This window comes from Mytilus galloprovincialis, unplaced genomic scaffold, assembly GCF_965363235.1.
Source record: "Mytilus galloprovincialis unplaced genomic scaffold, xbMytGall1.hap1.1 HAP1_SCAFFOLD_109, whole genome shotgun sequence".
Classification (NCBI taxonomy): domain Eukaryota; kingdom Metazoa; phylum Mollusca; class Bivalvia; order Mytilida; family Mytilidae; genus Mytilus; species Mytilus galloprovincialis.
Window position 1 is genome coordinate 27,827 of NW_027468046.1, and position 27,064 is coordinate 54,890.

At 35.9% G+C, this 27,064-nt stretch overlaps 23 non-coding genes across 23 annotated transcripts; all 23 read right to left on the reverse strand.

Annotated features, from left to right (window-relative positions):
* Nucleotides 1-73: 73 nt before the first annotated feature.
* Nucleotides 74-192, reverse strand: LOC143060316 (5S ribosomal RNA). The gene has a single exon (XR_012974007.1). It is a non-coding gene; the product is annotated as a 5S ribosomal RNA (ribosomal RNA).
* Nucleotides 193-2,182: 1,990 nt separating this feature from the next.
* On the reverse strand, nucleotides 2,183-2,301 carry LOC143060318 (5S ribosomal RNA). Its single transcript, XR_012974009.1, has one exon. It is a non-coding gene; the product is annotated as a 5S ribosomal RNA (ribosomal RNA).
* A 142-nt stretch (nucleotides 2,302-2,443) lies between these two features.
* Nucleotides 2,444-2,562, reverse strand: LOC143060319 (5S ribosomal RNA). Its single transcript, XR_012974010.1, has one exon. It is a non-coding gene; the product is annotated as a 5S ribosomal RNA (ribosomal RNA).
* Nucleotides 2,563-4,552: 1,990 nt separating this feature from the next.
* LOC143060320 (5S ribosomal RNA) lies at nucleotides 4,553-4,671 on the reverse strand. Its single transcript, XR_012974011.1, has one exon. It is a non-coding gene; the product is annotated as a 5S ribosomal RNA (ribosomal RNA).
* A 142-nt stretch (nucleotides 4,672-4,813) lies between these two features.
* Nucleotides 4,814-4,932, reverse strand: LOC143060321 (5S ribosomal RNA). Its single transcript, XR_012974012.1, has one exon. It is a non-coding gene; the product is annotated as a 5S ribosomal RNA (ribosomal RNA).
* Nucleotides 4,933-6,922: 1,990 nt separating this feature from the next.
* On the reverse strand, nucleotides 6,923-7,041 carry LOC143060322 (5S ribosomal RNA). Its single transcript, XR_012974013.1, has one exon. It is a non-coding gene; the product is annotated as a 5S ribosomal RNA (ribosomal RNA).
* A 142-nt stretch (nucleotides 7,042-7,183) lies between these two features.
* On the reverse strand, nucleotides 7,184-7,302 carry LOC143060323 (5S ribosomal RNA). Its single transcript, XR_012974014.1, has one exon. It is a non-coding gene; the product is annotated as a 5S ribosomal RNA (ribosomal RNA).
* A 1,990-nt stretch (nucleotides 7,303-9,292) lies between these two features.
* Nucleotides 9,293-9,411, reverse strand: LOC143060324 (5S ribosomal RNA). The gene has a single exon (XR_012974015.1). It is a non-coding gene; the product is annotated as a 5S ribosomal RNA (ribosomal RNA).
* A 142-nt stretch (nucleotides 9,412-9,553) lies between these two features.
* On the reverse strand, nucleotides 9,554-9,672 carry LOC143060325 (5S ribosomal RNA). Its single transcript, XR_012974016.1, has one exon. It is a non-coding gene; the product is annotated as a 5S ribosomal RNA (ribosomal RNA).
* Nucleotides 9,673-11,662: 1,990 nt separating this feature from the next.
* LOC143060326 (5S ribosomal RNA) lies at nucleotides 11,663-11,781 on the reverse strand. Its single transcript, XR_012974017.1, has one exon. It is a non-coding gene; the product is annotated as a 5S ribosomal RNA (ribosomal RNA).
* A 142-nt stretch (nucleotides 11,782-11,923) lies between these two features.
* On the reverse strand, nucleotides 11,924-12,042 carry LOC143060327 (5S ribosomal RNA). The gene has a single exon (XR_012974018.1). It is a non-coding gene; the product is annotated as a 5S ribosomal RNA (ribosomal RNA).
* A 1,990-nt stretch (nucleotides 12,043-14,032) lies between these two features.
* On the reverse strand, nucleotides 14,033-14,151 carry LOC143060329 (5S ribosomal RNA). The gene has a single exon (XR_012974020.1). It is a non-coding gene; the product is annotated as a 5S ribosomal RNA (ribosomal RNA).
* A 142-nt stretch (nucleotides 14,152-14,293) lies between these two features.
* Nucleotides 14,294-14,412, reverse strand: LOC143060331 (5S ribosomal RNA). Its single transcript, XR_012974021.1, has one exon. It is a non-coding gene; the product is annotated as a 5S ribosomal RNA (ribosomal RNA).
* A 1,990-nt stretch (nucleotides 14,413-16,402) lies between these two features.
* Nucleotides 16,403-16,521, reverse strand: LOC143060332 (5S ribosomal RNA). The gene has a single exon (XR_012974022.1). It is a non-coding gene; the product is annotated as a 5S ribosomal RNA (ribosomal RNA).
* A 142-nt stretch (nucleotides 16,522-16,663) lies between these two features.
* On the reverse strand, nucleotides 16,664-16,782 carry LOC143060333 (5S ribosomal RNA). Its single transcript, XR_012974023.1, has one exon. It is a non-coding gene; the product is annotated as a 5S ribosomal RNA (ribosomal RNA).
* Nucleotides 16,783-18,772: 1,990 nt separating this feature from the next.
* Nucleotides 18,773-18,891, reverse strand: LOC143060334 (5S ribosomal RNA). The gene has a single exon (XR_012974024.1). It is a non-coding gene; the product is annotated as a 5S ribosomal RNA (ribosomal RNA).
* A 142-nt stretch (nucleotides 18,892-19,033) lies between these two features.
* Nucleotides 19,034-19,152, reverse strand: LOC143060335 (5S ribosomal RNA). Its single transcript, XR_012974025.1, has one exon. It is a non-coding gene; the product is annotated as a 5S ribosomal RNA (ribosomal RNA).
* Nucleotides 19,153-21,142: 1,990 nt separating this feature from the next.
* LOC143060336 (5S ribosomal RNA) lies at nucleotides 21,143-21,261 on the reverse strand. Its single transcript, XR_012974027.1, has one exon. It is a non-coding gene; the product is annotated as a 5S ribosomal RNA (ribosomal RNA).
* Nucleotides 21,262-21,403: 142 nt separating this feature from the next.
* On the reverse strand, nucleotides 21,404-21,522 carry LOC143060337 (5S ribosomal RNA). Its single transcript, XR_012974028.1, has one exon. It is a non-coding gene; the product is annotated as a 5S ribosomal RNA (ribosomal RNA).
* Nucleotides 21,523-23,512: 1,990 nt separating this feature from the next.
* On the reverse strand, nucleotides 23,513-23,631 carry LOC143060338 (5S ribosomal RNA). The gene has a single exon (XR_012974029.1). It is a non-coding gene; the product is annotated as a 5S ribosomal RNA (ribosomal RNA).
* A 142-nt stretch (nucleotides 23,632-23,773) lies between these two features.
* Nucleotides 23,774-23,892, reverse strand: LOC143060339 (5S ribosomal RNA). The gene has a single exon (XR_012974030.1). It is a non-coding gene; the product is annotated as a 5S ribosomal RNA (ribosomal RNA).
* Nucleotides 23,893-25,882: 1,990 nt separating this feature from the next.
* On the reverse strand, nucleotides 25,883-26,001 carry LOC143060342 (5S ribosomal RNA). The gene has a single exon (XR_012974032.1). It is a non-coding gene; the product is annotated as a 5S ribosomal RNA (ribosomal RNA).
* Nucleotides 26,002-26,143: 142 nt separating this feature from the next.
* Nucleotides 26,144-26,262, reverse strand: LOC143060343 (5S ribosomal RNA). The gene has a single exon (XR_012974033.1). It is a non-coding gene; the product is annotated as a 5S ribosomal RNA (ribosomal RNA).
* Between the last annotated feature and the right edge of the window lie 802 nt (nucleotides 26,263-27,064).

A 27,064-nucleotide genomic window follows, 5' to 3' on the forward strand; every position in this document is an offset into this window, starting at 1 on the left:
AGATTTTTTTCAGAAGCAAAACTTTACAATAATAATATGTTTGGTAGAAATTCAAAATTATAGGTACAAAAAATGTCTACAACACCCGGTATTCCCAGGCGGTCACCCATCCAAGTACTAACCGGGCTCGACGTTGCTTAACTTCGGTGATCGGACGAGAACCGGTGTTTTCAACGTGATATGGTCGTAGACACAGAAGTGTTAAAATTTTTGATATATAAAGTTAGGAAGTAAAGCAATTTTGAACAGATCTAGAATTTGTATAAAAAAAAGATTTTTTTCAGGTTTAAGATAGAAGCAAAACTAAATACTTACTGCACGATCCAGAGTGGAAGATAGTAAAATTTAGCAAGTACACATGGACTTTATAGTAAAAAAAATTGCAGAGAAGAAAGAGAGATTTAGAATATGGGACAAGCTATATTTTATTTGTGACTAATACCATGCAACAATTTCAGACTCTTTTTGAAAAAATTTGGTAGCCCTTAAAAGGGCTGTTTAAGCTTTAAAAGCATCATGATGCTTCCTTCATTTACTTCTTCTTTGGTGTCTTTGCCTTCTTTGGTTTAGCTGCAGCCTTTGTCTTCTTGGGAGATTTTGTGGCTTTCTTTGCAGATTTGGCAGCAGGTTTTGCAGCAGGTTTCTTTGCAGCTGGTTTCTTTGCTTTTGGTTTAGCTGCTTTCTTTTCACCTGCTGGTTTCTTTGCTGCAGGTTTCTTTGCGGCAGTCTTTTTGGTAGGTGTCTTTGCCTTCTTTGGCTTGGCGGCTTTAGGTTTAACTACTTTCTTTGCTGGTTTCTTAGCTGGTTTAGCCACTTCCCCAATCTTAAAGCTTCCAGAAGCGCCGGTACCCTTCGACTGTTTCAAGCTATTGCTCTTCACTCCTGATTTCAGAGCTAACTTCAAGTGAGTGTTGACTGTTTTTGCATCGCTACCAACGCTGAAGTTTGCTAAGATATACTTAAGGATGGCTTGACGGCTGGAGCCTCCACGCTCTTTCAAAGCAGATATAGCCTTTCCGACCATCTCGCTGTATTTTGGATGAGTAGCTACTTTCTTTGGTTTAGCTGCAGCTTTCTTCTTTGGTGACTTAGCTGGGGTCTTTACTACTGGTGCTGGTGCGTCTGACATTTTGCGGCTTTGGTTGTTGAACGATGTGTGCGAATGAACGACAGATTACAATGATATGCAATTCGCACTGACACAGAGTGTAATTATCTATCTAACGCGGACCTCGACGAGAGCACCCTTAAACTTTCATGACAATCTAATTCAAACAGATCGACAAGAAAATCTGTGTGCTTGTTCGACAAGTTTTAATCATTTGTTTCAAATAAATTGTACTTTTTGATATATAAATCATACACGAAAATCTTCAGCAGGAATTTTTCTTTCAGAATATGTCATAAGAATTAAACAAAATACCACGAGTGAAGAAATATTAACGATTAATGTACAACTTGTCAATTTCTCTCGTGCGATTCTTCCTCAGAAAACGTGTTGTATTATTTCACAAAAACTAGATTGTGCCGTAAAACTGATATACATTTGTAGTAAAATCATTTCTTTATATGTTTTTGCTTTCAGATATACGTAGAAATAAAGAGACTTCCCAGAAATTTAGATTTTGCCTTCGATATGAAAGCACACAAAGATGGCAAACTTCGAAACCGGGACTTCCTTGACCGAGATGAAAGACGTTTCAAATATTCGAATTTTTTACTAGAACTTTACAAGATATAATTAGTATTTATTGTTTATTATTTGTTTTTGCTATAATGATTTTTTTTTTGCTGATCAGAATCCTTTCAGAAAAATACTGAATCATATAAGCCCTGGTAAAAAAAAGAGGCGATTTCAAATGACGACAAATGGCGGATACCATATTATCACAGACGACCTTTACGAGACCTAATTTAAAAAAAGAAATATATGTAGCCACATGCATGTGGAAGGAGTGGAATTCTTAAGTGTATCTAACTTGACTTGCATGTATTTCACGTAAAAATATTTCACCATGCAGATGGGTATTGAAAAATAAATAAATTTATGAATGATTTATTTTCTGTTTTCTTCATTCATTGATAGCTAGATATGTTGAATATTACATCCAAGTAAATTAGTTAAAAAAAATCATACAACAATTATGTTTGGTAGGAATGCAAAATTGTAAGTAAAAAAAAATGTCTACAACACCCGGTATTCCCAGGCGGTCACCCATCCAAGTACTAACCGGGCTCGACGTTGCTTAACTTCGGTGATCGGACGAGAACCGGTGTTTTCAACGTGATATGGTCGTAGACACAGAAGTGTTAATGTTTTTGATATATAAGGTTAGGTAGTAGCATTTTTGAACAAAATTTATATAAAATAGATTTTTTTCAGAAGCAAAACTTTACAATAATAATATGTTTGGTAGAAATTCAAAATTATAGGTACAAAAAATGTCTACAACACCCGGTATTCCCAGGCGGTCACCCATCCAAGTACTAACCGGGCTCGACGTTGCTTAACTTCGGTGATCGGACGAGAACCGGTGTTTTCAACGTGATATGGTCGTAGACACAGAAGTGTTAAAATTTTTGATATATAAAGTTAGGAAGTAAAGCAATTTTGAACAGATCTAGAATTTGTATAAAAAAAAGATTTTTTTCAGGTTTAAGATAGAAGCAAAACTAAATACTTACTGCACGATCCAGAGTGGAAGATAGTAAAATTTAGCAAGTACACATGGACTTTATAGTAAAAAAAATTGCAGAGAAGAAAGAGAGATTTAGAATATGGGACAAGCTATATTTTATTTGTGACTAATACCATGCAACAATTTCAGACTCTTTTTGAAAAAATTTGGTAGCCCTTAAAAGGGCTGTTTAAGCTTTAAAAGCATCATGATGCTTCCTTCATTTACTTCTTCTTTGGTGTCTTTGCCTTCTTTGGTTTAGCTGCAGCCTTTGTCTTCTTGGGAGATTTTGTGGCTTTCTTTGCAGATTTGGCAGCAGGTTTTGCAGCAGGTTTCTTTGCAGCTGGTTTCTTTGCTTTTGGTTTAGCTGCTTTCTTTTCACCTGCTGGTTTCTTTGCTGCAGGTTTCTTTGCGGCAGTCTTTTTGGTAGGTGTCTTTGCCTTCTTTGGCTTGGCGGCTTTAGGTTTAACTACTTTCTTTGCTGGTTTCTTAGCTGGTTTAGCCACTTCCCCAATCTTAAAGCTTCCAGAAGCGCCGGTACCCTTCGACTGTTTCAAGCTATTGCTCTTCACTCCTGATTTCAGAGCTAACTTCAAGTGAGTGTTGACTGTTTTTGCATCGCTACCAACGCTGAAGTTTGCTAAGATATACTTAAGGATGGCTTGACGGCTGGAGCCTCCACGCTCTTTCAAAGCAGATATAGCCTTTCCGACCATCTCGCTGTATTTTGGATGAGTAGCTACTTTCTTTGGTTTAGCTGCAGCTTTCTTCTTTGGTGACTTAGCTGGGGTCTTTACTACTGGTGCTGGTGCGTCTGACATTTTGCGGCTTTGGTTGTTGAACGATGTGTGCGAATGAACGACAGATTACAATGATATGCAATTCGCACTGACACAGAGTGTAATTATCTATCTAACGCGGACCTCGACGAGAGCACCCTTAAACTTTCATGACAATCTAATTCAAACAGATCGACAAGAAAATCTGTGTGCTTGTTCGACAAGTTTTAATCATTTGTTTCAAATAAATTGTACTTTTTGATATATAAATCATACACGAAAATCTTCAGCAGGAATTTTTCTTTCAGAATATGTCATAAGAATTAAACAAAATACCACGAGTGAAGAAATATTAACGATTAATGTACAACTTGTCAATTTCTCTCGTGCGATTCTTCCTCAGAAAACGTGTTGTATTATTTCACAAAAACTAGATTGTGCCGTAAAACTGATATACATTTGTAGTAAAATCATTTCTTTATATGTTTTTGCTTTCAGATATACGTAGAAATAAAGAGACTTCCCAGAAATTTAGATTTTGCCTTCGATATGAAAGCACACAAAGATGGCAAACTTCGAAACCGGGACTTCCTTGACCGAGATGAAAGACGTTTCAAATATTCGAATTTTTTACTAGAACTTTACAAGATATAATTAGTATTTATTGTTTATTATTTGTTTTTGCTATAATGATTTTTTTTTTGCTGATCAGAATCCTTTCAGAAAAATAGTGAATCATATAAGCCCTGGTAAAAAAAAGAGGCGATTTCAAATGACGACAAATGGCGGATACCATATTATCACAGACGACCTTTACGAGACCTAATTTAAAAAAAGAAATATATGTAGCCACATGCATGTGGAAGGAGTGGAATTCTTAAGTGTATCTAACTTGACTTGCATGTATTTCACGTAAAAATATTTCACCATGCAGATGGGTATTGAAAAATAAATAAATTTATGAATGATTTATTTTCTGTTTTCTTCATTCATTGATAGCTAGATATGTTGAATATTACATCCAAGTAAATTAGTTAAAAAAAATCATACAACAATTATGTTTGGTAGGAATGCAAAATTGTAAGTAAAAAAAAATGTCTACAACACCCGGTATTCCCAGGCGGTCACCCATCCAAGTACTAACCGGGCTCGACGTTGCTTAACTTCGGTGATCGGACGAGAACCGGTGTTTTCAACGTGATATGGTCGTAGACACAGAAGTGTTAATGTTTTTGATATATAAGGTTAGGTAGTAGCATTTTTGAACAAAATTTATATAAAATAGATTTTTTTCAGAAGCAAAACTTTACAATAATAATATGTTTGGTAGAAATTCAAAATTATAGGTACAAAAAATGTCTACAACACCCGGTATTCCCAGGCGGTCACCCATCCAAGTACTAACCGGGCTCGACGTTGCTTAACTTCGGTGATCGGACGAGAACCGGTGTTTTCAACGTGATATGGTCGTAGACACAGAAGTGTTAAAATTTTTGATATATAAAGTTAGGAAGTAAAGCAATTTTGAACAGATCTAGAATTTGTATAAAAAAAAGATTTTTTTCAGGTTTAAGATAGAAGCAAAACTAAATACTTACTGCACGATCCAGAGTGGAAGATAGTAAAATTTAGCAAGTACACATGGACTTTATAGTAAAAAAAATTGCAGAGAAGAAAGAGAGATTTAGAATATGGGACAAGCTATATTTTATTTGTGACTAATACCATGCAACAATTTCAGACTCTTTTTGAAAAAATTTGGTAGCCCTTAAAAGGGCTGTTTAAGCTTTAAAAGCATCATGATGCTTCCTTCATTTACTTCTTCTTTGGTGTCTTTGCCTTCTTTGGTTTAGCTGCAGCCTTTGTCTTCTTGGGAGATTTTGTGGCTTTCTTTGCAGATTTGGCAGCAGGTTTTGCAGCAGGTTTCTTTGCAGCTGGTTTCTTTGCTTTTGGTTTAGCTGCTTTCTTTTCACCTGCTGGTTTCTTTGCTGCAGGTTTCTTTGCGGCAGTCTTTTTGGTAGGTGTCTTTGCCTTCTTTGGCTTGGCGGCTTTAGGTTTAACTACTTTCTTTGCTGGTTTCTTAGCTGGTTTAGCCACTTCCCCAATCTTAAAGCTTCCAGAAGCGCCGGTACCCTTCGACTGTTTCAAGCTATTGCTCTTCACTCCTGATTTCAGAGCTAACTTCAAGTGAGTGTTGACTGTTTTTGCATCGCTACCAACGCTGAAGTTTGCTAAGATATACTTAAGGATGGCTTGACGGCTGGAGCCTCCACGCTCTTTCAAAGCAGATATAGCCTTTCCGACCATCTCGCTGTATTTTGGATGAGTAGCTACTTTCTTTGGTTTAGCTGCAGCTTTCTTCTTTGGTGACTTAGCTGGGGTCTTTACTACTGGTGCTGGTGCGTCTGACATTTTGCGGCTTTGGTTGTTGAACGATGTGTGCGAATGAACGACAGATTACAATGATATGCAATTCGCACTGACACAGAGTGTAATTATCTATCTAACGCGGACCTCGACGAGAGCACCCTTAAACTTTCATGACAATCTAATTCAAACAGATCGACAAGAAAATCTGTGTGCTTGTTCGACAAGTTTTAATCATTTGTTTCAAATAAATTGTACTTTTTGATATATAAATCATACACGAAAATCTTCAGCAGGAATTTTTCTTTCAGAATATGTCATAAGAATTAAACAAAATACCACGAGTGAAGAAATATTAACGATTAATGTACAACTTGTCAATTTCTCTCGTGCGATTCTTCCTCAGAAAACGTGTTGTATTATTTCACAAAAACTAGATTGTGCCGTAAAACTGATATACATTTGTAGTAAAATCATTTCTTTATATGTTTTTGCTTTCAGATATACGTAGAAATAAAGAGACTTCCCAGAAATTTAGATTTTGCCTTCGATATGAAAGCACACAAAGATGGCAAACTTCGAAACCGGGACTTCCTTGACCGAGATGAAAGACGTTTCAAATATTCGAATTTTTTACTAGAACTTTACAAGATATAATTAGTATTTATTGTTTATTATTTGTTTTTGCTATAATGATTTTTTTTTTGCTGATCAGAATCCTTTCAGAAAAATAGTGAATCATATAAGCCCTGGTAAAAAAAAGAGGCGATTTCAAATGACGACAAATGGCGGATACCATATTATCACAGACGACCTTTACGAGACCTAATTTAAAAAAAGAAATATATGTAGCCACATGCATGTGGAAGGAGTGGAATTCTTAAGTGTATCTAACTTGACTTGCATGTATTTCACGTAAAAATATTTCACCATGCAGATGGGTATTGAAAAATAAATAAATTTATGAATGATTTATTTTCTGTTTTCTTCATTCATTGATAGCTAGATATGTTGAATATTACATCCAAGTAAATTAGTTAAAAAAAATCATACAACAATTATGTTTGGTAGGAATGCAAAATTGTAAGTAAAAAAAAATGTCTACAACACCCGGTATTCCCAGGCGGTCACCCATCCAAGTACTAACCGGGCTCGACGTTGCTTAACTTCGGTGATCGGACGAGAACCGGTGTTTTCAACGTGATATGGTCGTAGACACAGAAGTGTTAATGTTTTTGATATATAAGGTTAGGTAGTAGCATTTTTGAACAAAATTTATATAAAATAGATTTTTTTCAGAAGCAAAACTTTACAATAATAATATGTTTGGTAGAAATTCAAAATTATAGGTACAAAAAATGTCTACAACACCCGGTATTCCCAGGCGGTCACCCATCCAAGTACTAACCGGGCTCGACGTTGCTTAACTTCGGTGATCGGACGAGAACCGGTGTTTTCAACGTGATATGGTCGTAGACACAGAAGTGTTAAAATTTTTGATATATAAAGTTAGGAAGTAAAGCAATTTTGAACAGATCTAGAATTTGTATAAAAAAAAGATTTTTTTCAGGTTTAAGATAGAAGCAAAACTAAATACTTACTGCACGATCCAGAGTGGAAGATAGTAAAATTTAGCAAGTACACATGGACTTTATAGTAAAAAAAATTGCAGAGAAGAAAGAGAGATTTAGAATATGGGACAAGCTATATTTTATTTGTGACTAATACCATGCAACAATTTCAGACTCTTTTTGAAAAAATTTGGTAGCCCTTAAAAGGGCTGTTTAAGCTTTAAAAGCATCATGATGCTTCCTTCATTTACTTCTTCTTTGGTGTCTTTGCCTTCTTTGGTTTAGCTGCAGCCTTTGTCTTCTTGGGAGATTTTGTGGCTTTCTTTGCAGATTTGGCAGCAGGTTTTGCAGCAGGTTTCTTTGCAGCTGGTTTCTTTGCTTTTGGTTTAGCTGCTTTCTTTTCACCTGCTGGTTTCTTTGCTGCAGGTTTCTTTGCGGCAGTCTTTTTGGTAGGTGTCTTTGCCTTCTTTGGCTTGGCGGCTTTAGGTTTAACTACTTTCTTTGCTGGTTTCTTAGCTGGTTTAGCCACTTCCCCAATCTTAAAGCTTCCAGAAGCGCCGGTACCCTTCGACTGTTTCAAGCTATTGCTCTTCACTCCTGATTTCAGAGCTAACTTCAAGTGAGTGTTGACTGTTTTTGCATCGCTACCAACGCTGAAGTTTGCTAAGATATACTTAAGGATGGCTTGACGGCTGGAGCCTCCACGCTCTTTCAAAGCAGATATAGCCTTTCCGACCATCTCGCTGTATTTTGGATGAGTAGCTACTTTCTTTGGTTTAGCTGCAGCTTTCTTCTTTGGTGACTTAGCTGGGGTCTTTACTACTGGTGCTGGTGCGTCTGACATTTTGCGGCTTTGGTTGTTGAACGATGTGTGCGAATGAACGACAGATTACAATGATATGCAATTCGCACTGACACAGAGTGTAATTATCTATCTAACGCGGACCTCGACGAGAGCACCCTTAAACTTTCATGACAATCTAATTCAAACAGATCGACAAGAAAATCTGTGTGCTTGTTCGACAAGTTTTAATCATTTGTTTCAAATAAATTGTACTTTTTGATATATAAATCATACACGAAAATCTTCAGCAGGAATTTTTCTTTCAGAATATGTCATAAGAATTAAACAAAATACCACGAGTGAAGAAATATTAACGATTAATGTACAACTTGTCAATTTCTCTCGTGCGATTCTTCCTCAGAAAACGTGTTGTATTATTTCACAAAAACTAGATTGTGCCGTAAAACTGATATACATTTGTAGTAAAATCATTTCTTTATATGTTTTTGCTTTCAGATATACGTAGAAATAAAGAGACTTCCCAGAAATTTAGATTTTGCCTTCGATATGAAAGCACACAAAGATGGCAAACTTCGAAACCGGGACTTCCTTGACCGAGATGAAAGACGTTTCAAATATTCGAATTTTTTACTAGAACTTTACAAGATATAATTAGTATTTATTGTTTATTATTTGTTTTTGCTATAATGATTTTTTTTTTGCTGATCAGAATCCTTTCAGAAAAATAGTGAATCATATAAGCCCTGGTAAAAAAAAGAGGCGATTTCAAATGACGACAAATGGCGGATACCATATTATCACAGACGACCTTTACGAGACCTAATTTAAAAAAAGAAATATATGTAGCCACATGCATGTGGAAGGAGTGGAATTCTTAAGTGTATCTAACTTGACTTGCATGTATTTCACGTAAAAATATTTCACCATGCAGATGGGTATTGAAAAATAAATAAATTTATGAATGATTTATTTTCTGTTTTCTTCATTCATTGATAGCTAGATATGTTGAATATTACATCCAAGTAAATTAGTTAAAAAAAATCATACAACAATTATGTTTGGTAGGAATGCAAAATTGTAAGTAAAAAAAAATGTCTACAACACCCGGTATTCCCAGGCGGTCACCCATCCAAGTACTAACCGGGCTCGACGTTGCTTAACTTCGGTGATCGGACGAGAACCGGTGTTTTCAACGTGATATGGTCGTAGACACAGAAGTGTTAATGTTTTTGATATATAAGGTTAGGTAGTAGCATTTTTGAACAAAATTTATATAAAATAGATTTTTTTCAGAAGCAAAACTTTACAATAATAATATGTTTGGTAGAAATTCAAAATTATAGGTACAAAAAATGTCTACAACACCCGGTATTCCCAGGCGGTCACCCATCCAAGTACTAACCGGGCTCGACGTTGCTTAACTTCGGTGATCGGACGAGAACCGGTGTTTTCAACGTGATATGGTCGTAGACACAGAAGTGTTAAAATTTTTGATATATAAAGTTAGGAAGTAAAGCAATTTTGAACAGATCTAGAATTTGTATAAAAAAAAGATTTTTTTCAGGTTTAAGATAGAAGCAAAACTAAATACTTACTGCACGATCCAGAGTGGAAGATAGTAAAATTTAGCAAGTACACATGGACTTTATAGTAAAAAAAATTGCAGAGAAGAAAGAGAGATTTAGAATATGGGACAAGCTATATTTTATTTGTGACTAATACCATGCAACAATTTCAGACTCTTTTTGAAAAAATTTGGTAGCCCTTAAAAGGGCTGTTTAAGCTTTAAAAGCATCATGATGCTTCCTTCATTTACTTCTTCTTTGGTGTCTTTGCCTTCTTTGGTTTAGCTGCAGCCTTTGTCTTCTTGGGAGATTTTGTGGCTTTCTTTGCAGATTTGGCAGCAGGTTTTGCAGCAGGTTTCTTTGCAGCTGGTTTCTTTGCTTTTGGTTTAGCTGCTTTCTTTTCACCTGCTGGTTTCTTTGCTGCAGGTTTCTTTGCGGCAGTCTTTTTGGTAGGTGTCTTTGCCTTCTTTGGCTTGGCGGCTTTAGGTTTAACTACTTTCTTTGCTGGTTTCTTAGCTGGTTTAGCCACTTCCCCAATCTTAAAGCTTCCAGAAGCGCCGGTACCCTTCGACTGTTTCAAGCTATTGCTCTTCACTCCTGATTTCAGAGCTAACTTCAAGTGAGTGTTGACTGTTTTTGCATCGCTACCAACGCTGAAGTTTGCTAAGATATACTTAAGGATGGCTTGACGGCTGGAGCCTCCACGCTCTTTCAAAGCAGATATAGCCTTTCCGACCATCTCGCTGTATTTTGGATGAGTAGCTACTTTCTTTGGTTTAGCTGCAGCTTTCTTCTTTGGTGACTTAGCTGGGGTCTTTACTACTGGTGCTGGTGCGTCTGACATTTTGCGGCTTTGGTTGTTGAACGATATGTGCGAATGAACGACAGATTACAATGATATGCAATTCGCACTGACACAGAGTGTAATTATCTATCTAACGCGGACCTCGACGAGAGCACCCTTAAACTTTCATGACAATCTAATTCAAACAGATCGACAAGAAAATCTGTGTGCTTGTTCGACAAGTTTTAATCATTTGTTTCAAATAAATTGTACTTTTTGATATATAAATCATACACGAAAATCTTCAGCAGGAATTTTTCTTTCAGAATATGTCATAAGAATTAAACAAAATACCACGAGTGAAGAAATATTAACGATTAATGTACAACTTGTCAATTTCTCTCGTGCGATTCTTCCTCAGAAAACGTGTTGTATTATTTCACAAAAACTAGATTGTGCCGTAAAACTGATATACATTTGTAGTAAAATCATTTCTTTATATGTTTTTGCTTTCAGATATACGTAGAAATAAAGAGACTTCCCAGAAATTTAGATTTTGCCTTCGATATGAAAGCACACAAAGATGGCAAACTTCGAAACCGGGACTTCCTTGACCGAGATGAAAGACGTTTCAAATATTCGAATTTTTTACTAGAACTTTACAAGATATAATTAGTATTTATTGTTTATTATTTGTTTTTGCTATAATGATTTTTTTTTTGCTGATCAGAATCCTTTCAGAAAAATAGTGAATCATATAAGCCCTGGTAAAAAAAAGAGGCGATTTCAAATGACGACAAATGGCGGATACCATATTATCACAGACGACCTTTACGAGACCTAATTTAAAAAAAGAAATATATGTAGCCACATGCATGTGGAAGGAGTGGAATTCTTAAGTGTATCTAACTTGACTTGCATGTATTTCACGTAAAAATATTTCACCATGCAGATGGGTATTGAAAAATAAATAAATTTATGAATGATTTATTTTCTGTTTTCTTCATTCATTGATAGCTAGATATGTTGAATATTACATCCAAGTAAATTAGTTAAAAAAAATCATACAACAATTATGTTTGGTAGGAATGCAAAATTGTAAGTAAAAAAAAATGTCTACAACACCCGGTATTCCCAGGCGGTCACCCATCCAAGTACTAACCGGGCTCGACGTTGCTTAACTTCGGTGATCGGACGAGAACCGGTGTTTTCAACGTGATATGGTCGTAGACACAGAAGTGTTAATGTTTTTGATATATAAGGTTAGGTAGTAGCATTTTTGAACAAAATTTATATAAAATAGATTTTTTTCAGAAGCAAAACTTTACAATAATAATATGTTTGGTAGAAATTCAAAATTATAGGTACAAAAAATGTCTACAACACCCGGTATTCCCAGGCGGTCACCCATCCAAGTACTAACCGGGCTCGACGTTGCTTAACTTCGGTGATCGGACGAGAACCGGTGTTTTCAACGTGATATGGTCGTAGACACAGAAGTGTTAAAATTTTTGATATATAAAGTTAGGAAGTAAAGCAATTTTGAACAGATCTAGAATTTGTATAAAAAAAAGATTTTTTTCAGGTTTAAGATAGAAGCAAAACTAAATACTTACTGCACGATCCAGAGTGGAAGATAGTAAAATTTAGCAAGTACACATGGACTTTATAGTAAAAAAAATTGCAGAGAAGAAAGAGAGATTTAGAATATGGGACAAGCTATATTTTATTTGTGACTAATACCATGCAACAATTTCAGACTCTTTTTGAAAAAATTTGGTAGCCCTTAAAAGGGCTGTTTAAGCTTTAAAAGCATCATGATGCTTCCTTCATTTACTTCTTCTTTGGTGTCTTTGCCTTCTTTGGTTTAGCTGCAGCCTTTGTCTTCTTGGGAGATTTTGTGGCTTTCTTTGCAGATTTGGCAGCAGGTTTTGCAGCAGGTTTCTTTGCAGCTGGTTTCTTTGCTTTTGGTTTAGCTGCTTTCTTTTCACCTGCTGGTTTCTTTGCTGCAGGTTTCTTTGCGGCAGTCTTTTTGGTAGGTGTCTTTGCCTTCTTTGGCTTGGCGGCTTTAGGTTTAACTACTTTCTTTGCTGGTTTCTTAGCTGGTTTAGCCACTTCCCCAATCTTAAAGCTTCCAGAAGCGCCGGTACCCTTCGACTGTTTCAAGCTATTGCTCTTCACTCCTGATTTCAGAGCTAACTTCAAGTGAGTGTTGACTGTTTTTGCATCGCTACCAACGCTGAAGTTTGCTAAGATATACTTAAGGATGGCTTGACGGCTGGAGCCTCCACGCTCTTTCAAAGCAGATATAGCCTTTCCGACCATCTCGCTGTATTTTGGATGAGTAGCTACTTTCTTTGGTTTAGCTGCAGCTTTCTTCTTTGGTGACTTAGCTGGGGTCTTTACTACTGGTGCTGGTGCGTCTGACATTTTGCGGCTTTGGTTGTTGAACGATGTGTGCGAATGAACGACAGATTACAATGATATGCAATTCGCACTGACACAGAGTGTAATTATCTATCTAACGCGGACCTCGACGAGAGCACCCTTAAACTTTCATGACAATCTAATTCAAACAGATCGACAAGAAAATCTGTGTGCTTGTTCGACAAGTTTTAATCATTTGTTTCAAATAAATTGTACTTTTTGATATATAAATCATACACGAAAATCTTCAGCAGGAATTTTTCTTTCAGAATATGTCATAAGAATTAAACAAAATACCACGAGTGAAGAAATATTAACGATTAATGTACAACTTGTCAATTTCTCTCGTGCGATTCTTCCTCAGAAAACGTGTTGTATTATTTCACAAAAACTAGATTGTGCCGTAAAACTGATATACATTTGTAGTAAAATCATTTCTTTATATGTTTTTGCTTTCAGATATACGTAGAAATAAAGAGACTTCCCAGAAATTTAGATTTTGCCTTCGATATGAAAGCACACAAAGATGGCAAACTTCGAAACCGGGACTTCCTTGACCGAGATGAAAGACGTTTCAAATATTCGAATTTTTTACTAGAACTTTACAAGATATAATTAGTATTTATTGTTTATTATTTGTTTTTGCTATAATGATTTTTTTTTTGCTGATCAGAATCCTTTCAGAAAAATAGTGAATCATATAAGCCCTGGTAAAAAAAAGAGGCGATTTCAAATGACGACAAATGGCGGATACCATATTATCACAGACGACCTTTACGAGACCTAATTTAAAAAAAGAAATATATGTAGCCACATGCATGTGGAAGGAGTGGAATTCTTAAGTGTATCTAACTTGACTTGCATGTATTTCACGTAAAAATATTTCACCATGCAGATGGGTATTGAAAAATAAATAAATTTATGAATGATTTATTTTCTGTTTTCTTCATTCATTGATAGCTAGATATGTTGAATATTACATCCAAGTAAATTAGTTAAAAAAAATCATACAACAATTATGTTTGGTAGGAATGCAAAATTGTAAGTAAAAAAAAATGTCTACAACACCCGGTATTCCCAGGCGGTCACCCATCCAAGTACTAACCGGGCTCGACGTTGCTTAACTTCGGTGATCGGACGAGAACCGGTGTTTTCAACGTGATATGGTCGTAGACACAGAAGTGTTAATGTTTTTGATATATAAGGTTAGGTAGTAGCATTTTTGAACAAAATTTATATAAAATAGATTTTTTTCAGAAGCAAAACTTTACAATAATAATATGTTTGGTAGAAATTCAAAATTATAGGTACAAAAAATGTCTACAACACCCGGTATTCCCAGGCGGTCACCCATCCAAGTACTAACCGGGCTCGACGTTGCTTAACTTCGGTGATCGGACGAGAACCGGTGTTTTCAACGTGATATGGTCGTAGACACAGAAGTGTTAAAATTTTTGATATATAAAGTTAGGAAGTAAAGCAATTTTGAACAGATCTAGAATTTGTATAAAAAAAAGATTTTTTTCAGGTTTAAGATAGAAGCAAAACTAAATACTTACTGCACGATCCAGAGTGGAAGATAGTAAAATTTAGCAAGTACACATGGACTTTATAGTAAAAAAAATTGCAGAGAAGAAAGAGAGATTTAGAATATGGGACAAGCTATATTTTATTTGTGACTAATACCATGCAACAATTTCAGACTCTTTTTGAAAAAATTTGGTAGCCCTTAAAAGGGCTGTTTAAGCTTTAAAAGCATCATGATGCTTCCTTCATTTACTTCTTCTTTGGTGTCTTTGCCTTCTTTGGTTTAGCTGCAGCCTTTGTCTTCTTGGGAGATTTTGTGGCTTTCTTTGCAGATTTGGCAGCAGGTTTTGCAGCAGGTTTCTTTGCAGCTGGTTTCTTTGCTTTTGGTTTAGCTGCTTTCTTTTCACCTGCTGGTTTCTTTGCTGCAGGTTTCTTTGCGGCAGTCTTTTTGGTAGGTGTCTTTGCCTTCTTTGGCTTGGCGGCTTTAGGTTTAACTACTTTCTTTGCTGGTTTCTTAGCTGGTTTAGCCACTTCCCCAATCTTAAAGCTTCCAGAAGCGCCGGTACCCTTCGACTGTTTCAAGCTATTGCTCTTCACTCCTGATTTCAGAGCTAACTTCAAGTGAGTGTTGACTGTTTTTGCATCGCTACCAACGCTGAAGTTTGCTAAGATATACTTAAGGATGGCTTGACGGCTGGAGCCTCCACGCTCTTTCAAAGCAGATATAGCCTTTCCGACCATCTCGCTGTATTTTGGATGAGTAGCTACTTTCTTTGGTTTAGCTGCAGCTTTCTTCTTTGGTGACTTAGCTGGGGTCTTTACTACTGGTGCTGGTGCGTCTGACATTTTGCGGCTTTGGTTGTTGAACGATGTGTGCGAATGAACGACAGATTACAATGATATGCAATTCGCACTGACACAGAGTGTAATTATCTATCTAACGCGGACCTCGACGAGAGCACCCTTAAACTTTCATGACAATCTAATTCAAACAGATCGACAAGAAAATCTGTGTGCTTGTTCGACAAGTTTTAATCATTTGTTTCAAATAAATTGTACTTTTTGATATATAAATCATACACGAAAATCTTCAGCAGGAATTTTTCTTTCAGAATATGTCATAAGAATTAAACAAAATACCACGAGTGAAGAAATATTAACGATTAATGTACAACTTGTCAATTTCTCTCGTGCGATTCTTCCTCAGAAAACGTGTTGTATTATTTCACAAAAACTAGATTGTGCCGTAAAACTGATATACATTTGTAGTAAAATCATTTCTTTATATGTTTTTGCTTTCAGATATACGTAGAAATAAAGAGACTTCCCAGAAATTTAGATTTTGCCTTCGATATGAAAGCACACAAAGATGGCAAACTTCGAAACCGGGACTTCCTTGACCGAGATGAAAGACGTTTCAAATATTCGAATTTTTTACTAGAACTTTACAAGATATAATTAGTATTTATTGTTTATTATTTGTTTTTGCTATAATGATTTTTTTTTTGCTGATCAGAATCCTTTCAGAAAAATAGTGAATCATATAAGCCCTGGTAAAAAAAAGAGGCGATTTCAAATGACGACAAATGGCGGATACCATATTATCACAGACGACCTTTACGAGACCTAATTTAAAAAAAGAAATATATGTAGCCACATGCATGTGGAAGGAGTGGAATTCTTAAGTGTATCTAACTTGACTTGCATGTATTTCACGTAAAAATATTTCACCATGCAGATGGGTATTGAAAAATAAATAAATTTATGAATGATTTATTTTCTGTTTTCTTCATTCATTGATAGCTAGATATGTTGAATATTACATCCAAGTAAATTAGTTAAAAAAAATCATACAACAATTATGTTTGGTAGGAATGCAAAATTGTAAGTAAAAAAAAATGTCTACAACACCCGGTATTCCCAGGCGGTCACCCATCCAAGTACTAACCGGGCTCGACGTTGCTTAACTTCGGTGATCGGACGAGAACCGGTGTTTTCAACGTGATATGGTCGTAGACACAGAAGTGTTAATGTTTTTGATATATAAGGTTAGGTAGTAGCATTTTTGAACAAAATTTATATAAAATAGATTTTTTTCAGAAGCAAAACTTTACAATAATAATATGTTTGGTAGAAATTCAAAATTATAGGTACAAAAAATGTCTACAACACCCGGTATTCCCAGGCGGTCACCCATCCAAGTACTAACCGGGCTCGACGTTGCTTAACTTCGGTGATCGGACGAGAACCGGTGTTTTCAACGTGATATGGTCGTAGACACAGAAGTGTTAAAATTTTTGATATATAAAGTTAGGAAGTAAAGCAATTTTGAACAGATCTAGAATTTGTATAAAAAAAAGATTTTTTTCAGGTTTAAGATAGAAGCAAAACTAAATACTTACTGCACGATCCAGAGTGGAAGATAGTAAAATTTAGCAAGTACACATGGACTTTATAGTAAAAAAAATTGCAGAGAAGAAAGAGAGATTTAGAATATGGGACAAGCTATATTTTATTTGTGACTAATACCATGCAACAATTTCAGACTCTTTTTGAAAAAATTTGGTAGCCCTTAAAAGGGCTGTTTAAGCTTTAAAAGCATCATGATGCTTCCTTCATTTACTTCTTCTTTGGTGTCTTTGCCTTCTTTGGTTTAGCTGCAGCCTTTGTCTTCTTGGGAGATTTTGTGGCTTTCTTTGCAGATTTGGCAGCAGGTTTTGCAGCAGGTTTCTTTGCAGCTGGTTTCTTTGCTTTTGGTTTAGCTGCTTTCTTTTCACCTGCTGGTTTCTTTGCTGCAGGTTTCTTTGCGGCAGTCTTTTTGGTAGGTGTCTTTGCCTTCTTTGGCTTGGCGGCTTTAGGTTTAACTACTTTCTTTGCTGGTTTCTTAGCTGGTTTAGCCACTTCCCCAATCTTAAAGCTTCCAGAAGCGCCGGTACCCTTCGACTGTTTCAAGCTATTGCTCTTCACTCCTGATTTCAGAGCTAACTTCAAGTGAGTGTTGACTGTTTTTGCATCGCTACCAACGCTGAAGTTTGCTAAGATATACTTAAGGATGGCTTGACGGCTGGAGCCTCCACGCTCTTTCAAAGCAGATATAGCCTTTCCGACCATCTCGCTGTATTTTGGATGAGTAGCTACTTTCTTTGGTTTAGCTGCAGCTTTCTTCTTTGGTGACTTAGCTGGGGTCTTTACTACTGGTGCTGGTGCGTCTGACATTTTGCGGCTTTGGTTGTTGAACGATGTGTGCGAATGAACGACAGATTACAATGATATGCAATTCGCACTGACACAGAGTGTAATTATCTATCTAACGCGGACCTCGACGAGAGCACCCTTAAACTTTCATGACAATCTAATTCAAACAGATCGACAAGAAAATCTGTGTGCTTGTTCGACAAGTTTTAATCATTTGTTTCAAATAAATTGTACTTTTTGATATATAAATCATACACGAAAATCTTCAGCAGGAATTTTTCTTTCAGAATATGTCATAAGAATTAAACAAAATACCACGAGTGAAGAAATATTAACGATTAATGTACAACTTGTCAATTTCTCTCGTGCGATTCTTCCTCAGAAAACGTGTTGTATTATTTCACAAAAACTAGATTGTGCCGTAAAACTGATATACATTTGTAGTAAAATCATTTCTTTATATGTTTTTGCTTTCAGATATACGTAGAAATAAAGAGACTTCCCAGAAATTTAGATTTTGCCTTCGATATGAAAGCACACAAAGATGGCAAACTTCGAAACCGGGACTTCCTTGACCGAGATGAAAGACGTTTCAAATATTCGAATTTTTTACTAGAACTTTACAAGATATAATTAGTATTTATTGTTTATTATTTGTTTTTGCTATAATGATTTTTTTTTTGCTGATCAGAATCCTTTCAGAAAAATAGTGAATCATATAAGCCCTGGTAAAAAAAAGAGGCGATTTCAAATGACGACAAATGGCGGATACCATATTATCACAGACGACCTTTACGAGACCTAATTTAAAAAAAGAAATATATGTAGCCACATGCATGTGGAAGGAGTGGAATTCTTAAGTGTATCTAACTTGACTTGCATGTATTTCACGTAAAAATATTTCACCATGCAGATGGGTATTGAAAAATAAATAAATTTATGAATGATTTATTTTCTGTTTTCTTCATTCATTGATAGCTAGATATGTTGAATATTACATCCAAGTAAATTAGTTAAAAAAAATCATACAACAATTATGTTTGGTAGGAATGCAAAATTGTAAGTAAAAAAAAATGTCTACAACACCCGGTATTCCCAGGCGGTCACCCATCCAAGTACTAACCGGGCTCGACGTTGCTTAACTTCGGTGATCGGACGAGAACCGGTGTTTTCAACGTGATATGGTCGTAGACACAGAAGTGTTAATGTTTTTGATATATAAGGTTAGGTAGTAGCATTTTTGAACAAAATTTATATAAAATAGATTTTTTTCAGAAGCAAAACTTTACAATAATAATATGTTTGGTAGAAATTCAAAATTATAGGTACAAAAAATGTCTACAACACCCGGTATTCCCAGGCGGTCACCCATCCAAGTACTAACCGGGCTCGACGTTGCTTAACTTCGGTGATCGGACGAGAACCGGTGTTTTCAACGTGATATGGTCGTAGACACAGAAGTGTTAAAATTTTTGATATATAAAGTTAGGAAGTAAAGCAATTTTGAACAGATCTAGAATTTGTATAAAAAAAAGATTTTTTTCAGGTTTAAGATAGAAGCAAAACTAAATACTTACTGCACGATCCAGAGTGGAAGATAGTAAAATTTAGCAAGTACACATGGACTTTATAGTAAAAAAAATTGCAGAGAAGAAAGAGAGATTTAGAATATGGGACAAGCTATATTTTATTTGTGACTAATACCATGCAACAATTTCAGACTCTTTTTGAAAAAATTTGGTAGCCCTTAAAAGGGCTGTTTAAGCTTTAAAAGCATCATGATGCTTCCTTCATTTACTTCTTCTTTGGTGTCTTTGCCTTCTTTGGTTTAGCTGCAGCCTTTGTCTTCTTGGGAGATTTTGTGGCTTTCTTTGCAGATTTGGCAGCAGGTTTTGCAGCAGGTTTCTTTGCAGCTGGTTTCTTTGCTTTTGGTTTAGCTGCTTTCTTTTCACCTGCTGGTTTCTTTGCTGCAGGTTTCTTTGCGGCAGTCTTTTTGGTAGGTGTCTTTGCCTTCTTTGGCTTGGCGGCTTTAGGTTTAACTACTTTCTTTGCTGGTTTCTTAGCTGGTTTAGCCACTTCCCCAATCTTAAAGCTTCCAGAAGCGCCGGTACCCTTCGACTGTTTCAAGCTATTGCTCTTCACTCCTGATTTCAGAGCTAACTTCAAGTGAGTGTTGACTGTTTTTGCATCGCTACCAACGCTGAAGTTTGCTAAGATATACTTAAGGATGGCTTGACGGCTGGAGCCTCCACGCTCTTTCAAAGCAGATATAGCCTTTCCGACCATCTCGCTGTATTTTGGATGAGTAGCTACTTTCTTTGGTTTAGCTGCAGCTTTCTTCTTTGGTGACTTAGCTGGGGTCTTTACTACTGGTGCTGGTGCGTCTGACATTTTGCGGCTTTGGTTGTTGAACGATGTGTGCGAATGAACGACAGATTACAATGATATGCAATTCGCACTGACACAGAGTGTAATTATCTATCTAACGCGGACCTCGACGAGAGCACCCTTAAACTTTCATGACAATCTAATTCAAACAGATCGACAAGAAAATCTGTGTGCTTGTTCGACAAGTTTTAATCATTTGTTTCAAATAAATTGTACTTTTTGATATATAAATCATACACGAAAATCTTCAGCAGGAATTTTTCTTTCAGAATATGTCATAAGAATTAAACAAAATACCACGAGTGAAGAAATATTAACGATTAATGTACAACTTGTCAATTTCTCTCGTGCGATTCTTCCTCAGAAAACGTGTTGTATTATTTCACAAAAACTAGATTGTGCCGTAAAACTGATATACATTTGTAGTAAAATCATTTCTTTATATGTTTTTGCTTTCAGATATACGTAGAAATAAAGAGACTTCCCAGAAATTTAGATTTTGCCTTCGATATGAAAGCACACAAAGATGGCAAACTTCGAAACCGGGACTTCCTTGACCGAGATGAAAGACGTTTCAAATATTCGAATTTTTTACTAGAACTTTACAAGATATAATTAGTATTTATTGTTTATTATTTGTTTTTGCTATAATGATTTTTTTTTTGCTGATCAGAATCCTTTCAGAAAAATAGTGAATCATATAAGCCCTGGTAAAAAAAAGAGGCGATTTCAAATGACGACAAATGGCGGATACCATATTATCACAGACGACCTTTACGAGACCTAATTTAAAAAAAGAAATATATGTAGCCACATGCATGTGGAAGGAGTGGAATTCTTAAGTGTATCTAACTTGACTTGCATGTATTTCACGTAAAAATATTTCACCATGCAGATGGGTATTGAAAAATAAATAAATTTATGAATGATTTATTTTCTGTTTTCTTCATTCATTGATAGCTAGATATGTTGAATATTACATCCAAGTAAATTAGTTAAAAAAAATCATACAACAATTATGTTTGGTAGGAATGCAAAATTGTAAGTAAAAAAAAATGTCTACAACACCCGGTATTCCCAGGCGGTCACCCATCCAAGTACTAACCGGGCTCGACGTTGCTTAACTTCGGTGATCGGACGAGAACCGGTGTTTTCAACGTGATATGGTCGTAGACACAGAAGTGTTAATGTTTTTGATATATAAGGTTAGGTAGTAGCATTTTTGAACAAAATTTATATAAAATAGATTTTTTTCAGAAGCAAAACTTTACAATAATAATATGTTTGGTAGAAATTCAAAATTATAGGTACAAAAAATGTCTACAACACCCGGTATTCCCAGGCGGTCACCCATCCAAGTACTAACCGGGCTCGACGTTGCTTAACTTCGGTGATCGGACGAGAACCGGTGTTTTCAACGTGATATGGTCGTAGACACAGAAGTGTTAAAATTTTTGATATATAAAGTTAGGAAGTAAAGCAATTTTGAACAGATCTAGAATTTGTATAAAAAAAAGATTTTTTTCAGGTTTAAGATAGAAGCAAAACTAAATACTTACTGCACGATCCAGAGTGGAAGATAGTAAAATTTAGCAAGTACACATGGACTTTATAGTAAAAAAAATTGCAGAGAAGAAAGAGAGATTTAGAATATGGGACAAGCTATATTTTATTTGTGACTAATACCATGCAACAATTTCAGACTCTTTTTGAAAAAATTTGGTAGCCCTTAAAAGGGCTGTTTAAGCTTTAAAAGCATCATGATGCTTCCTTCATTTACTTCTTCTTTGGTGTCTTTGCCTTCTTTGGTTTAGCTGCAGCCTTTGTCTTCTTGGGAGATTTTGTGGCTTTCTTTGCAGATTTGGCAGCAGGTTTTGCAGCAGGTTTCTTTGCAGCTGGTTTCTTTGCTTTTGGTTTAGCTGCTTTCTTTTCACCTGCTGGTTTCTTTGCTGCAGGTTTCTTTGCGGCAGTCTTTTTGGTAGGTGTCTTTGCCTTCTTTGGCTTGGCGGCTTTAGGTTTAACTACTTTCTTTGCTGGTTTCTTAGCTGGTTTAGCCACTTCCCCAATCTTAAAGCTTCCAGAAGCGCCGGTACCCTTCGACTGTTTCAAGCTATTGCTCTTCACTCCTGATTTCAGAGCTAACTTCAAGTGAGTGTTGACTGTTTTTGCATCGCTACCAACGCTGAAGTTTGCTAAGATATACTTAAGGATGGCTTGACGGCTGGAGCCTCCACGCTCTTTCAAAGCAGATATAGCCTTTCCGACCATCTCGCTGTATTTTGGATGAGTAGCTACTTTCTTTGGTTTAGCTGCAGCTTTCTTCTTTGGTGACTTAGCTGGGGTCTTTACTACTGGTGCTGGTGCGTCTGACATTTTGCGGCTTTGGTTGTTGAACGATGTGTGCGAATGAACGACAGATTACAATGATATGCAATTCGCACTGACACAGAGTGTAATTATCTATCTAACGCGGACCTCGACGAGAGCACCCTTAAACTTTCATGACAATCTAATTCAAACAGATCGACAAGAAAATCTGTGTGCTTGTTCGACAAGTTTTAATCATTTGTTTCAAATAAATTGTACTTTTTGATATATAAATCATACACGAAAATCTTCAGCAGGAATTTTTCTTTCAGAATATGTCATAAGAATTAAACAAAATACCACGAGTGAAGAAATATTAACGATTAATGTACAACTTGTCAATTTCTCTCGTGCGATTCTTCCTCAGAAAACGTGTTGTATTATTTCACAAAAACTAGATTGTGCCGTAAAACTGATATACATTTGTAGTAAAATCATTTCTTTATATGTTTTTGCTTTCAGATATACGTAGAAATAAAGAGACTTCCCAGAAATTTAGATTTTGCCTTCGATATGAAAGCACACAAAGATGGCAAACTTCGAAACCGGGACTTCCTTGACCGAGATGAAAGACGTTTCAAATATTCGAATTTTTTACTAGAACTTTACAAGATATAATTAGTATTTATTGTTTATTATTTGTTTTTGCTATAATGATTTTTTTTTTGCTGATCAGAATCCTTTCAGAAAAATAGTGAATCATATAAGCCCTGGTAAAAAAAAGAGGCGATTTCAAATGACGACAAATGGCGGATACCATATTATCACAGACGACCTTTACGAGACCTAATTTAAAAAAAGAAATATATGTAGCCACATGCATGTGGAAGGAGTGGAATTCTTAAGTGTATCTAACTTGACTTGCATGTATTTCACGTAAAAATATTTCACCATGCAGATGGGTATTGAAAAATAAATAAATTTATGAATGATTTATTTTCTGTTTTCTTCATTCATTGATAGCTAGATATGTTGAATATTACATCCAAGTAAATTAGTTAAAAAAAATCATACAACAATTATGTTTGGTAGGAATGCAAAATTGTAAGTAAAAAAAAATGTCTACAACACCCGGTATTCCCAGGCGGTCACCCATCCAAGTACTAACCGGGCTCGACGTTGCTTAACTTCGGTGATCGGACGAGAACCGGTGTTTTCAACGTGATATGGTCGTAGACACAGAAGTGTTAATGTTTTTGATATATAAGGTTAGGTAGTAGCATTTTTGAACAAAATTTATATAAAATAGATTTTTTTCAGAAGCAAAACTTTACAATAATAATATGTTTGGTAGAAATTCAAAATTATAGGTACAAAAAATGTCTACAACACCCGGTATTCCCAGGCGGTCACCCATCCAAGTACTAACCGGGCTCGACGTTGCTTAACTTCGGTGATCGGACGAGAACCGGTGTTTTCAACGTGATATGGTCGTAGACACAGAAGTGTTAAAATTTTTGATATATAAAGTTAGGAAGTAAAGCAATTTTGAACAGATCTAGAATTTGTATAAAAAAAAGATTTTTTTCAGGTTTAAGATAGAAGCAAAACTAAATACTTACTGCACGATCCAGAGTGGAAGATAGTAAAATTTAGCAAGTACACATGGACTTTATAGTAAAAAAAATTGCAGAGAAGAAAGAGAGATTTAGAATATGGGACAAGCTATATTTTATTTGTGACTAATACCATGCAACAATTTCAGACTCTTTTTGAAAAAATTTGGTAGCCCTTAAAAGGGCTGTTTAAGCTTTAAAAGCATCATGATGCTTCCTTCATTTACTTCTTCTTTGGTGTCTTTGCCTTCTTTGGTTTAGCTGCAGCCTTTGTCTTCTTGGGAGATTTTGTGGCTTTCTTTGCAGATTTGGCAGCAGGTTTTGCAGCAGGTTTCTTTGCATCTGGTTTCTTTGCTTTTGGTTTAGCTGCTTTCTTTTCACCTGCTGGTTTCTTTGCTGCAGGTTTCTTTGCGGCAGTCTTTTTGGTAGGTGTCTTTGCCTTCTTTGGCTTGGCGGCTTTAGGTTTAACTACTTTCTTTGCTGGTTTCTTAGCTGGTTTAGCCACTTCCCCAATCTTAAAGCTTCCAGAAGCGCCGGTACCCTTCGACTGTTTCAAGCTATTGCTCTTCACTCCTGATTTCAGAGCTAACTTCAAGTGAGTGTTGACTGTTTTTGCATCGCTACCAACGCTGAAGTTTGCTAAGATATACTTAAGGATGGCTTGACGGCTGGAGCCTCCACGCTCTTTCAAAGCAGATATAGCCTTTCCGACCATCTCGCTGTATTTTGGATGAGTAGCTACTTTCTTTGGTTTAGCTGCAGCTTTCTTCTTTGGTGACTTAGCTGGGGTCTTTACTACTGGTGCTGGTGCGTCTGACATTTTGCGGCTTTGGTTGTTGAACGATGTGTGCGAATGAACGACAGATTACAATGATATGCAATTCGCACTGACACAGAGTGTAATTATCTATCTAACGCGGACCTCGACGAGAGCACCCTTAAACTTTCATGACAATCTAATTCAAACAGATCGACAAGAAAATCTGTGTGCTTGTTCGACAAGTTTTAATCATTTGTTTCAAATAAATTGTACTTTTTGATATATAAATCATACACGAAAATCTTCAGCAGGAATTTTTCTTTCAGAATATGTCATAAGAATTAAACAAAATACCACGAGTGAAGAAATATTAACGATTAATGTACAACTTGTCAATTTCTCTCGTGCGATTCTTCCTCAGAAAACGTGTTGTATTATTTCACAAAAACTAGATTGTGCCGTAAAACTGATATACATTTGTAGTAAAATCATTTCTTTATATGTTTTTGCTTTCAGATATACGTAGAAATAAAGAGACTTCCCAGAAATTTAGATTTTGCCTTCGATATGAAAGCACACAAAGATGGCAAACTTCGAAACCGGGACTTCCTTGACCGAGATGAAAGACGTTTCAAATATTCGAATTTTTTACTAGAACTTTACAAGATATAATTAGTATTTATTGTTTATTATTTGTTTTTGCTATAATGATTTTTTTTTTGCTGATCAGAATCCTTTCAGAAAAATAGTGAATCATATAAGCCCTGGTAAAAAAAAGAGGCGATTTCAAATGACGACAAATGGCGGATACCATATTATCACAGACGACCTTTACGAGACCTAATTTAAAAAAAGAAATATATGTAGCCACATGCATGTGGAAGGAGTGGAATTCTTAAGTGTATCTAACTTGACTTGCATGTATTTCACGTAAAAATATTTCACCATGCAGATGGGTATTGAAAAATAAATAAATTTATGAATGATTTATTTTCTGTTTTCTTCATTCATTGATAGCTAGATATGTTGAATATTACATCCAAGTAAATTAGTTAAAAAAAATCATACAACAATTATGTTTGGTAGGAATGCAAAATTGTAAGTAAAAAAAAATGTCTACAACACCCGGTATTCCCAGGCGGTCACCCATCCAAGTACTAACCGGGCTCGACGTTGCTTAACTTCGGTGATCGGACGAGAACCGGTGTTTTCAACGTGATATGGTCGTAGACACAGAAGTGTTAATGTTTTTGATATATAAGGTTAGGTAGTAGCATTTTTGAACAAAATTTATATAAAATAGATTTTTTTCAGAAGCAAAACTTTACAATAATAATATGTTTGGTAGAAATTCAAAATTATAGGTACAAAAAATGTCTACAACACCCGGTATTCCCAGGCGGTCACCCATCCAAGTACTAACCGGGCTCGACGTTGCTTAACTTCGGTGATCGGACGAGAACCGGTGTTTTCAACGTGATATGGTCGTAGACACAGAAGTGTTAAAATTTTTGATATATAAAGTTAGGAAGTAAAGCAATTTTGAACAGATCTAGAATTTGTATAAAAAAAAGATTTTTTTCAGGTTTAAGATAGAAGCAAAACTAAATACTTACTGCACGATCCAGAGTGGAAGATAGTAAAATTTAGCAAGTACACATGGACTTTATAGTAAAAAAAATTGCAGAGAAGAAAGAGAGATTTAGAATATGGGACAAGCTATATTTTATTTGTGACTAATACCATGCAACAATTTCAGACTCTTTTTGAAAAAATTTGGTAGCCCTTAAAAGGGCTGTTTAAGCTTTAAAAGCATCATGATGCTTCCTTCATTTACTTCTTCTTTGGTGTCTTTGCCTTCTTTGGTTTAGCTGCAGCCTTTGTCTTCTTGGGAGATTTTGTGGCTTTCTTTGCAGATTTGGCAGCAGGTTTTGCAGCAGGTTTCTTTGCAGCTGGTTTCTTTGCTTTTGGTTTAGCTGCTTTCTTTTCACCTGCTGGTTTCTTTGCTGCAGGTTTCTTTGCGGCAGTCTTTTTGGTAGGTGTCTTTGCCTTCTTTGGCTTGGCGGCTTTAGGTTTAACTACTTTCTTTGCTGGTTTCTTAGCTGGTTTAGCCACTTCCCCAATCTTAAAGCTTCCAGAAGCGCCGGTACCCTTCGACTGTTTCAAGCTATTGCTCTTCACTCCTGATTTCAGAGCTAACTTCAAGTGAGTGTTGACTGTTTTTGCATCGCTACCAACGCTGAAGTTTGCTAAGATATACTTAAGGATGGCTTGACGGCTGGAGCCTCCACGCTC